Consider the following 13,132-nt stretch of genomic DNA (forward strand, 5'->3'; position numbering starts at 1 on the left):
GGGCGCGGAGTCGCCCGGCCGCGCGGGGCTCTCCCGGCCGCAGCGCACTCGGCGAGGCAGGCCAGGACCTGCGCTCTGGGGCCATCTGCTGTGCACAACGGGGAACTGCAGGAGCCGTTCCCTGTCCCGATCCCAGCTCCGAATCCAGCGTTTGACAAAAATAAGTCAGATTGTCCCAAGAAGCCTTCATTTGCTTACCTATTCTTAGAGAATATCAACTCCTCACATACTGTGATGATTCTATTTATACGTTCTTCTGGGACAGGGACAGGTGATGGAAGTCCTGGAATAACGATTAGAGATTGACTAGTAAGAAATTAGGAATGAACTCACAGGGGTTATCTATATCTTAATTAGACAGGAGGTTAAATGGATGCATACATTTGTTAAAATTCATTGCACTCTACATTCAAAATAGATGTATTTCAAAGTTTATAGGCTTTTATTAATAATCACCCCAAAATGGAAACAACCCAAAATTCGTTTTACTAGGTAATGGCTGAACAGTGATACATCCGTACAGTAGAATATTCATCCACAAAAAGAAAGAAAGAAAGAAAGAAAGAAAGAAAGAAAGAAAGAAAGAAAGAAAGAAAGAAAAGAAAGAAAGAAAGAAAGAAAGAAAGAAAGAAAGAAAGAAAGAAAATAAAAATAAAAAAAATTATCTGTAAATTCTTTAGCCTAACCAGTAAGGTCCTACTCTAGGGGCTGGTAAGCTTTTCCTATAAAGAACCATATAGTAAATATATTAGGCTTCGTGGGACACATTTGATCTTCATCACATTTTGTCCTGCTCTTCCAACCCTCTACAAATATAAAAGCCATTCTTAGCTTGTAGGCTGTACCAAAGTAGGCCTGGGGCAGGATTTTACCTGGAAGCCAAAATTTGCTGATCCCTGCCTTTCAAGGTCAGGCCCCTACCATCACTTTGCTGGACCTGGAACAAGTTTCTTATTACTCTGGGATTTATTGTCACTGGACCTCTATGCTGGATCAACCTGTCCTCAGATCTTCACATTATTCAAATCTTGCTTTAGATACCAATGCCTCAGAAAGCTTTCTTCTAATGTGAAGAAAGGGGCACCCTCCTACACTGTTGGTGGGAATGTAAACTGGTGCAGCTGCTCTGGAAAACAGTGTGGAGGTTCCTCAAAAACTTAACAATAGAACTCGCCTATGACCCAGCAATAGCACTGCTGAGGATTTACCCAAGGGATAGAGAAGTGCTGATGCATAGGGGCACATGTACCCCAACATTCAAAGCAGCACTTTCAACAATAGCCAAATCATGGAAAAAGCCTAAATGTCCATCACCTGATGAGTGGATCAAGAAGATGTGGTTTATATATACAATGGAGTACTACATGGCAATGAGAAAGAATGAAATCTGACTATTCGTGGCAACGTGGATGGAATTCGAGGGTGTCATGCTAAGTGAAATAAGTCAGGCAGAGAAGGACAGATACCATATATTTTCACTCCTAAGTGTAACAGGAGAAACTTAACAGAGGACCATAGAGGAGGGGAAGGGGAAAAATAGTTGGGGAGAGGGAAGGAGGCAAACCATGAGGGACTCTTGAACACTGAGAACAAACTGAGGGTTGATGGGTGTGGGGGAGTGGGAGGGGGGTGATGAGCATGGAGGAGGGCACTTGTGGGGATGAGCACTGGGTGTTATATGGAAATAATTTGGCAATAAACTATAAAAGAAAAAAAAAGAAAGCGTTCCTCTGAAAATCCTGTCTAAAATACGGACTCCTGTGGTCATATTACCATGTTTTACTGTCACCAAAATGTGATAAAGATCATTGGGTGTTGTTATTGATTAGTTCACTCATTTATTGCCTGTCTCTTTCTGCTCTCCCTTTCCCGTCAAAATATAAGCTTTCAGTGAACTAATCAGGAAAGGAGGAAAAAAGACACAAATTGCCAGTATCAGGTATGAAAGAGGTGATATTAGAGCATATTATACAGCTATGAAGAGGATGAGAGAATACTATGACATTTATGCCAATAATTTTAAATTTATTAATGTTCTCAAAGAAGCATAGATTTGTTTCATAATTCTATATTGTTTTTCTATGTTCCATTTAACTGATAAATGCTCTGATCTTATTGTTTGTTGTTTCTTTATTTTTATTTTTTTGCTTCCACTGGGTTTGATTTTCCTTCTTAGTTTCTTAAGTTGAAGGCTGAAGGCATTGATTTGAGACTTTTTTCTTTGATAATATTATAGATATATTGTGATATATATATTTTCCTTGTAAGTACTACTTTAGGGACATCTCATAATTTTAGATATCTTATAAATTTATTTTCATTCAGCTCATAATGCTTTCTAATTTTCAAAAATTTGTTCTTTGATTCATGGGTGATTTAGAAGTGTGTCAGTTTCCAAATATTTTGGTATTTCCCAGATATTGTTCTGTTACCGATTTTGAAAAATATTTCATTTAGAGAAAGAATATAGGTTTAATGACTTGAAAATGTGTAAGTTTAGTGACACTTGTGCTATGACTAAGAACATGGTCTATTTTGATAAATGTTCTGTGTACATTTGATTAAAAAAAGTGTATTCTGTGGAGGCGTGCATTCTGTAAATATCAGTAGGTCATATTGTTGATAATGTTCAAGTCTTATGTATTTTTAATGATTTTTCTGTCTACTTATTATGTCAACTATGAGTTATGGGCACTGAGTATTTATTACTACATTGGGGAGTTTTCTTTCTTTTTTCTCCTATTGCATTTCTGTCAGTTTTTGCTTCACGTATTTTGACATCTTATACATAAATGTTTAGAACTCTTATTTTCTTGGTGAACTGATGCCTTTAGCATTATTCAATAGACTTATTTATTTTTGGTGATATCTTTTGCTTTTTAATCTACTTGTTGATAGAACTAATCCAACTTTCTTTTGATTAGCATTACCATGCTATTGTTCTCCTGTACGTTATTTTAAACTTTTTATGTCTTTATATTTAAAGTGCATTTCTTATACCATAGTTAGGTTTATTCTCAATCTGATAATCACCACATTTACATTTGAGGTCATTATTGATAATAATTTGAAGTCCATAATCTTGCTACTAGTTTAATATTTGTCTTACCTGTTTTGTTTTTGCTTTTTCCCCCTTTTTTGGTAAAAAACTCTTTTTGGATTACTTTAGGAACTTTCACCATTCCATTTTATCTTGTTTGTTGGCTCTTATCTATAACTTTGTCTGGTTATTATAGTGGTGGTATTAGAGTTTATAGTATACATCTTTAAGCTATTATAGTCTGCTTCAGTTGATATTACACTACTTTATGTATGATCTGAGTACTTGACTTTCATTTTTTCTCTCCTAGGGCCTTTTTTGCTTCTGCTGCCAGAAATTTTACCCATGCATAAGTTTATAAGCCCTACAATACATTGTTATTTGTTAAGATAGCCAATGATCTTTTAAAGATACTTAAATCATAAGAAAAGACTTGTATTAGCATTTCTTGTAGTACAGACCTGCTGGCTATGAATGATTTCAGCTTTTGTATGCTTGAAAAAGTATAATTTTCCTGTATTTTAAAGTATATCATTGCTATATATAGAGTTATAGATTGATAGTATTTTTCTCTTTCAGTATTTAAAAACTATTGCTTGATTATTTGCTGCTACCATTGTTTCCAAGGACAAATATTCTGTCATAATTTTCTTTGTTCTTTTTTCTGTTTTCTCTGTTCTGTTTTTCATTTTGGATAGTTTCTTTTGCTATGTCTTCAAATTCAGGATTCTTTTTTTTTTTTCTGAAATAGTTGATCTGCCATTAATCCTAACAGTATATATTTCATCTCAGGTGAAGTTTTCATATCTACAATTTCAAATTAAGCCTTTTTCATATTTTCCTTATTTCTATGTAACTTCTTGGACATAAAAGCCACAGTAACTATTTTGGTATCTGTATATGTTTAGCAAAGTATCACATATTTGATGGTTAAAAACAACAGAAAGATAAGGGGGCCTGGGTGGCTCAGTCATTTAAGCACTGACTCTTGATTTTGGCTCAGGTCATGAACACATGGTTCATAGGATCAAAGCCTGCATAGGGCTCTGTGCTGACAGTGCAGAGCCTGCTTGGTATCATCTCTCCTCTCTCTCTGCCTCTTCCTCTTCCTGCCTCATGATCTCTCTCTCTCTTAAAATACATAAATAAACTAAGAAAACATATAACAACAACAAGAACAGAAAAATAAGTCCCTCATAGTTTTGGAGGGTAGAAGTCCAAAATCAAGATGTTGTCACATACATGTTCTATGTGAAGTCTTTAGGGAAGGATCCTTCCCTCCCTCTTGTAGCTTCTGAAGGTCACTGGCAGTCCCTGCTGTCCATTGGCTTCTATCACTCCAATCTCTCCTCTGTCATCACAAGGTATTTTCTCTGTGTGTCTCTATGATCCAAATTCCCTCTACATATAAAGGCACCAGTCATTGGACAAGACTGAGCCCCAATCCAGTATAACCTCAATTTAACTTGAATATCTGCAAAGATCCTATTTCTGAATAAGGTCACATCCACAAGTCTCAGGTGTTAAAACTTCAAGATATCTTTCTGGGGGATATAACTCAACCCACAAAAATGTCCTTGTTTGGTAGTCCTAACATTTTTTGTTAGTTTGGGGTCAATTTAGAAAGATTATACTTTCCTTCTACTTGGCATGTCTGATGATCTCTGGTTGGATAGCAGATATAGTAAATTTTACTCCGGTTGGTGCTGAATTATTTGCCTTTGTATAACTGTTTTTTTATACTTGTTATCAGATATGGTTAGACTACTTGGAAATAGTTTGATAGTTTTGGATCTTGCTTTCAAGATTTGTTACATGGGACCAGAACAGCATTTAATCTGTTGCTGGTATTCTCCATTCCCCATTTCTGAGTGTCCACCTTGTGGTCCATGAGTAATGAAGTGTTTCAGTTTGCCGCTGGGGATAGTCACAATTCCTACGTAGCTCTCTTCACTCCAGTCTGTGTCCTGCAAACTTGAGTTACTTTGGGCTTTTCAGATTCGCATCTTTGTTTCCTCAATTCAGAGCATCCACTTGACTCTGCCTGGTTTCCTTCTTCTTGTACTATGGCCTGGAAATTCAAGGCAGAAAGTTGTAGCAATCGTAAGGCTAATCTTTTAATTTGTTTCCTCTCTCTCAGGGATTATTGCCCTTTTATGTCTAATATTTACTGTGTTTAAAAATTTTGTCTTTTACATTTATTTATTTTTGAGAGACAGAGTGTGAACAGGGGAGGAGCAGAGAGAGAAAGAGACACAGAATCTGAAGCAGGCTCCAGGCTCTGAGCTAGCAATCTGCACAGAGCTCGACACAGGTCTCGAACCCACAAATCATGAGATCATGACCTGATCTGAAGTCAGACGCTCAACCAACTGAACCGCCCAGGTACCTCTGATATCTACTGTCTTGAAAAGCACTGCTGTGGGGTGCCTGGGTGGCTCAGGTGATTAGGTGTCCTACTCTCGCTTTTGGCTTAGGTCATGATCTCATGATTCATGGGTTTGAGCTCTGTGCTGACAAGGCTGAGCCTGCTCGGGATTCTCTTTCTCCCTTTCTCTCTGCCCCTCCCCTGCATTCTCTCTCCCTCTCTCAAAATAAATAAATAAACTTAAAGAAATAGTTAAAAAGCATATGAAAAAAGCATTGCTGCATATATTTTACCTGATTTTTTAATTTGTTTGTTTCTTTGATTCTGGCGGGAGGGTAAATCTGGCCCCTGCTCCTCCATCTTTACGGGAACAGAAGTGGTTTGCTGAGATCCACAACATTTCATCAGGATTTGGATTTCATGAGACTGGCTTGGTGGCGATCGTAATGTAGGCAAGAGGTCCTGTGCCTCCTGGTTTCCGTTCAGCAAACTGGAACAAGCCTTCAGGATAACCACGTCCTAATAGCCTGCTCAACAAATCGCCATGGTAATCAATAAGGCATTTTTCTTTCTTCAGCAAAACTTTCAGACTAGGGCAAATGAACACATGACAGGAGAAGATGACTCAGTTTAAGTCAAGAGAAAAATGTTAGCATTCAAATCCATTTAAAACACACAAAAAACCCTTTTAAACGTAACAGATGAATAAGAATGGCTATAGAACATTAGGCGTATATATATTCCTTTGTAGAAGAACCATTAATGTGGCCCAGATATCAGAAAGGAATGTCTAGCATGAATTCCTCTTTGTTCCAAAGGTATCTACTAAAATACAGTACAGCATAGGTTCCTTACTTAGCTACAATGAAAATGTTTTATAATCTTGGGTTTGTACATTAATAGCATTCATTATACAGACTGCTGTGATTTCTCCATGTGATGCTCCTGACAGTCACAAATGCCTATAATCAGTGAGTGTGTGATTACCAAGAACATTATGGGATCAAGAGTGCTTCTACACAATGAATGGCTGACGATTCTTTGAGAAGTGGGCAATACCATCTTTGGAACATCTTCTCTTATTTTGACTATTCTTAGACTTGCAGTTATCTTGAAAACTTGATTGCAGAGAAGATCAACAACTGTTTACGATCACTTTGTGCTGCCTGAAGAGAATGGCTTTACCACTGTTTTGTTCAGGGAGAATTCTGAGTGGCTCCATTCAGTCCTAACACTTCTAAAGTGAAGGAGAAATTGGAGATTTATCCTTTACTTTACCATGGCATCCCATTCTGGTGTTTCATTTTCCTTCTTATGAGTTATAATTGTCCTGTGGTATTACGAGTGACCTTGACCATCTGTGGTGGTTAGATGGAACCAACCTAGTCTAATGGTACTGATGTCATTACTTATGCTGGGCAATCATTGGACAAAATGCAGTCTGCTTTTGAAGGGATGTTTTTTCTTAATGCCAATGGGCAGGATGGCTAGGTTCAGGCCATGAATGGTACTTGGGTGAGTGGAGGCTGGCCACTCTATGGCCATGAACTTTCTTTCAGCACCTTCACATATGTCCTCCCAGCCCCCATTCTAGGACTCTCTTTTCTGTTTCTTACTAGAGTCCCCTTCAGGAATCCCTTTCATTTTCAGACTGCTCTTGTGCATGATATTTTCTTCCAAATCCTTTGCTTTTACTGCAACTCCATTCTGAGAGCAAGATTGGCTTCATGGGTTTGTGATTTGTGCAATTTCTTTCTCTTTTAAAATTTGTGTATAGTTGACACACAATGTTACATCAGTTTCAGGTGTATAACAGTGATTCAAGAGGTTTATACATTATGCTAAGTTCACAAGTGCAGCTACCATTTGTCACCATCAGTACTATTACAGTGTCATTGACCATAGTCTTTATGCTGTCCCTTTATTTTTCTAGTGACTTATGCATCCATAACTGGAAGCCTGTATCTCCCCTTTTGCTCATTCTCCTTCTCCCTCCCCACTGGCAACCATCAGTGAAATCATATGGTATTTGTCTTCCTCAATCTGACTTTTTTTTACTTGGCATAATACCCTCTAGGTCCATCCATGCTGTAACAAATGGCATGATCTTATCATGCCACATCTTCCTTATCCATTCATCTATTGGTAGACACTTACGTTGCTTCTATATCTTGGCTATTGTAAATAATGCTGCAATAAACATAAGAATTGGGGTGCCTTGATAGCTTGGTTGGTTAAGTGTCCAATTCTTGATTTGGGCTCCAGTCATGATAATGCAGTTTGTGGAATCGAGCCCTGTGTCAGGCTGAGCACTGGGGGCAAAGAGCCTGTTTGGGATTCTCTCTCTCCTGTTCCCTCTGTCCCTCCCCCACTTGTACTTTCTTACTCTTTCTTTCTCAAAATAGATACATAAACATTAAAAAAACATAGGAGAACACACATCTTTTTGAAATCGTATATTTGCTTTCTCTGTGTAAAATATCCAGTAGTAGAATTATTGGATCATATGGAATTTTTTTCTTTTACTGTTTTTATTTTATTTTTGAGAGAACACAAGTGCACAAGGGGCAGAGAGAAGGGGACAGAGAATCGGAAGTGGGCTCTGTGTTGATAGCAGTGAGCCCGATGTGGGGCTTAAACTCATGAACCAGGAGATCATGACCTGAGCTGAAGTCAGATGCTCAACTGAGCAGAAGTTGGACGCTCAACCCACTGAGTCACTCAGGTGCCCCAGATCCCATGGAATTTATATTTTTGATTTTTGGAGGAAACTCCATACTGTTTCCATAGAGGTTGTACCAGTCTACATTCCTATCAACAGTGCACAAGAGTTCCTTTTTCTCTATATCCTCACCAATGCTTGCTATTTCTTGTCTCTTTGATTTTAGCCCTTCTAACAGGTGTAAGGTGATTTGTGATTTTGATTTGCATTTCCCTGCTGACTGGTGATTTTGAACATCTTTTTATGTGTCTGTTGGCCATCTGAAGAGCTTCTTTGGGAAAATGTTATTTAGGTTCTTTGCTCATTTTTTAATTGGATTGTTGGGTTCTTTTTTTTGGTGTTGAGTTGTAAGTTTTTTGTATATTTTGTATATTAACCCCTTATCAGATATTTCATTTGCAAATATTGTCTGTCTCCCATTCAGTAGGTTGCCTTTTTGTTTTGTTGATGGTTTTTTTCACTGTGCAAAAGCTGTTTATTTTGATGTAGTCCCAATAGTTTAGTTTTGTTTGTGTTTCCCTTATTTTACAGGACATATCTAGAAAAAGGTTACGATGACCGGTGCCAGAGAAATGCCTATGTTTTCTTCCAGGATGTTTGTAGTTTCAGGTCTCACATTTAGGTCTTTAATTCATGTTGAGTTTATTTATGATGTCGTGGTAGAAAGTGGTCCAGTTTCATTCTTTTGCAGGTAGCTGTCTGTTTTTCCCAGCACCGTTTATTAAAGGGACTGTCTTTCCCCCATTGTATATTCTTGCCTTCTTTGTCGTAGATATAATGACCATAATCATGGGGTTATTTCTGGACTCTTTATTCTGTTCCATTGGTGATCTGTACAGTTTCACAGGGCTGTGTTCTTGGTTTAAGGCTCTGCTGACCCCATTTTGACAATCTGAATCCGCTTTGAACAGGGCCTGACATTTTCATTTTGCCCTGGGCCCCACAAGTTATATGACCAGTCTTATCTGAGGATGTAGATGCTTAATGCTCAAAAGCCAAGAAAAGAATACTTTTTCTTCTTTTTCTCCTCCTCTTCCTCTCCCTTTCTGCTTCCTGTGGTCACATACCTTCTCTAGAACAGCTTAGCTAGCAGAAATGAAGGCTGGAGGAGAACCAAGAGGAAAAAGAAAATACCTGAGGAAATTTTTGGTTAATATTTCACTTAAATTTTCCTGTCACATGGAGATAATCAATTTGCTGTTGCTCTTTCACTGTAGTTTGAGTTTTCAAGGTATTGGAGAAACACAACTTCTGTCCCTTTTACTTGAAATAGCACAGCCTCTGTCTGTCACTTAATAGCTTCTTATGTAATAAATGCATTCCCTTTTCTATGCTTATTTATTCTAGGTGAGTTAGGGTATGATGATCTTGTCAGTGCTTTCAGACTTAGCCCCATTTCAGAACCTTCTATTGATTAGTCCACTTAGATGTTTAATGTTTGGTATGGTTCAAAATCGATTCTGATGAACCTGCCTAAAAAATTAATGTAATGTAGGGTCTTAGATCTCACGGACTGGACAAATTAGGCTTCACCAATGTCATCTCAGTCTAGGGTCTTTGGATTTCAGTCAATAGAACTTAAGCTTCAAGAGGGAAATCATCAGCAGGCAACGAGGTATATTCTTTGATCTAAGCACCTAGAACAAAACAATAAAGTTTCAATGTACATGGAACTAACGTTTTGGGAGATCATGTTATACATCAGCCAACATATATTGAGTGCTTACTGTGGACTAGGCACTAGGTAAAATGCTTCATATACGTTAATTTCTTTTTTTCTCAAAACAGCATTACATGTTAGGTACTATTCTTATCATCTCCATGAAGACACAGAGTGATTCAATATATTTGCTTGAGGTGACATAGCCGATACGTATTACAGCTAAGATTTGAACCCAAGTGGTCCGAGTCTTGAATCTCCAGCTTACTCTAATGCATCCCAGAACACAAGTACATGAAATGTAAGTGGAAATAGCAAGAGATTAAAGCCAGGAACTTGGAAATTGTCAGGAAGCAAGATTCTCTCCTCTTAGACTTAATTCATCTAGGGCTGCAAGGTTTACTTTTGCTGATTTGCTCATTTCTCTCTTTCTCTGAAGATTTGATTTTTCAGTTTCTCCTTGAATGTAGATGAAGATGGTCACCTCACTGAGAAAGCCTCAGTTTGTACCCTCACGTCAAGACTATTCAGGCAACCAATTGGATGCTTGAGTCCCAGTTTCAAACCCTCAAAGGATAAAGATACTGACTGGCCCAAATTGTTTCAGCCAGTGGCCAAATAGCCACGGTCAGAGAAGGAGCTTTGTATAATATAAATGAGGCTTTGGGGCCCAACACTGTGGGTAGAATCATTCCTAGTTAAGGGATGATATAGGCGAGGTATGTCAAAAATATCTGCCACATCTACTTTTATCAAGGTATGGAGTTGTGGGAAGATCATTGATGACACTAATTGTAAATAGGTACAATTTTGAGGAAATCATGTGTTACGGGCCTAATTGTGTCTCCCTTTCTCCCCAGCCCCATATGTTAAAGCCCTAACCATCAATATTACCATATTTGAATATAGTGCCTTTAAGCAGGTAATTAAGGTTTAATGACATTTTAAGGGTGGGGCCCTTATCCAAAGTAACTGGTGTCTTCATAAGAAAAGGGAGAGGCATTAGGTACTTGCCTGCAAAGGAGAAAGGCCACGTAAGGACAAAGAGAAAAGACAGCTACCTTTAAGCCTAGGAAAGAGGCTTCAGGAGAACCTACACCTACTGATACTTGCTCTTGGACTTGCAGCTTCTAAAACTGTGAGAAAGAAATCTCTGCTTTTTAAACCTCCATTCTGTAGTATCTTATTATAACGTCACTAGCAAACCAATACATCATGTAATCACTCTATACTTGTATTTACACAGTTTGCAGAGGAAGGGTACTACTGGCAAGAATCTTTGAGGGTTTTTCCAAATTTAAAAACAGGTGATTGAATTTGAGTGTGATTTTGGGGTTGCATAACATGTGTCTGTCATACTGATTAGAAGAGTTATATGACACATTTGTGTAAGATATTTTTTATTGGTTTTCTTATTTTGTCTCTCTTGCAAAGAAGAAGAAAGATTCTATGATCTGATTTCATTACATTTTTTCTGGATGTCACATCTGTGGATTGAGAACACACTGCATGACAAAAAGTTGCTGAACTTTAATAGTGTATTTTAACATATCTTAGTCGTAATGAACTTAAATTTGATTCTCCACCCACTAGTCCCAGTTGTGTTTTTCGATTTTGCTTTATTTTGTAAATGTCACTTTAGAAATGGGGTCTCCTGAATTTAATTTATTCTCTAAATATGGTTGGACCAGTGAAGAGAGGTAGTGGACAGTTTTTGTTAATGCTGACATTAGCTTTTTTGGTAGTCATTCTTCCCCCAATTTGATCAGATATTACTTCCTAAAAAAGTTTCTATTTTATGTCTCTGCATAGAAACCTACACAGTACTTTATCACTCAGATTTGTAGAAATTTGTTTAATAGTAAGTTTCTTCACTTTGAGGAACATGTTTATCTCCTCATATTTACTGCATTTTTAGTGTCTAAGACAATGTCTGGATGCTAGAAAGATATGGGATACATTTGCTGAATTAAATGAATGAATGTAATTGTTTTGAAAAATTAAAATCTTAACATATAAATGGAGTAATTATGCTTCTGCATGAATATGGGGAAATTTTATGGTTGTCCTGAATTAGCTTAATCTCTGTGTCAGGTGGAGTGTATTCTTGAATACAACTGTGAGCAAACAGCTTGAAGATAGATGAAAATACATAGGTAGTTTCTAGAAGAATTATTTTATGTTCATACTGTTTATGAAATAAACCCCTCAATGTTGGCCAGAGAAAATGTTGGAGTTATCCTAATATATCAAATTTGTATGCTAATTATTTGTGATTTTGTGTATGAAAGGGAGAGAGAAAGAGATACGAAGGGACTGTGGGAAGTGAGGAGGGGCTGAGAAGAGAGGTACTGATTTTTTAAAAAATTTGGACCCTGCCTTTAAAAGGCTGTGTCTGATGGAAGAGACCAACTGGGAAATAGATAATTACAGTAAAAAATTATTAGAATAGGGAAACCATGCATTTAATGTGATCTAGCTCTTTTTGAGGTAGCCAAGAAAGCTTTCACAGATAAAGTAATTTTGATTTAAGCCTTGAGGAGGAAACGATCAATGGTCTTTTTGGCAGAGGCTCTACATGACTAATTGATTTTCACTTCTTAGTTTTTCCAAAGTTGAGTTCTTTGTTGAGTTTTTTATTGCCTTTTCTCAGCTGAAACCGACTACTCTGAGTGGCATACGTCTGTCTCATGTTCTAGAATGACTGAGGAGATGGCACTCTAGACCCAATGTAGCAGTAATCATGAAGTGACAGCCTTATAGACTTTTGGTTTGCCATTAATGAGCTATGTGATCTTGGGTAAGTCACTCACTCTTTCTAGGCCTAAAGGGTTTTACTAGATAATCTTCTCTGTTCCTCTCCAGTTCTAAGAATTTGTGAATCTTAGTAAAAAGACATTGGGCTCTGGTAATAAGGGGATTTGTACATTTCACTTCCGGTAATTACTCTTCCCTGTTCTGAAAGTAGTAAAAGAAACGGAGTCTGTCATTATTGCATCTGCTTTGAATATTTCTTCTTATTTTTTTTAAGTGAGTATTTTGTACTTTTTTGATTAAATTACAGTCAGGACCAAGGCAGCTAATTCACTGTCAGGTGTTTGCTTCCCGTAGAAGCCACCGGCCCTTTAAAGAAAAAAAGGGGCAAGAGGGCGCCGCCCAGGGATACTGAGGCCAGCTAATCCGGCTTCTTCCGGGGAAGTCGCCCTAAGGCCAGTCGTATGGCATCCTGGGATTTGAAGTTTCTCATAGGGCCTGTCTCCCTTGACGACTCCTTGCTGTTGAGATCAAGATGGACTACAACTCCCAGAGTGCCAAGCGGCAGCAGCGGGGTCCTGTTCCCTG

The sequence above is a fragment of the Suricata suricatta genome, chromosome 9 (assembly GCF_006229205.1).
Source record: "Suricata suricatta isolate VVHF042 chromosome 9, meerkat_22Aug2017_6uvM2_HiC, whole genome shotgun sequence".
Taxonomy (NCBI): Eukaryota; Metazoa; Chordata; class Mammalia; order Carnivora; family Herpestidae; genus Suricata; species Suricata suricatta.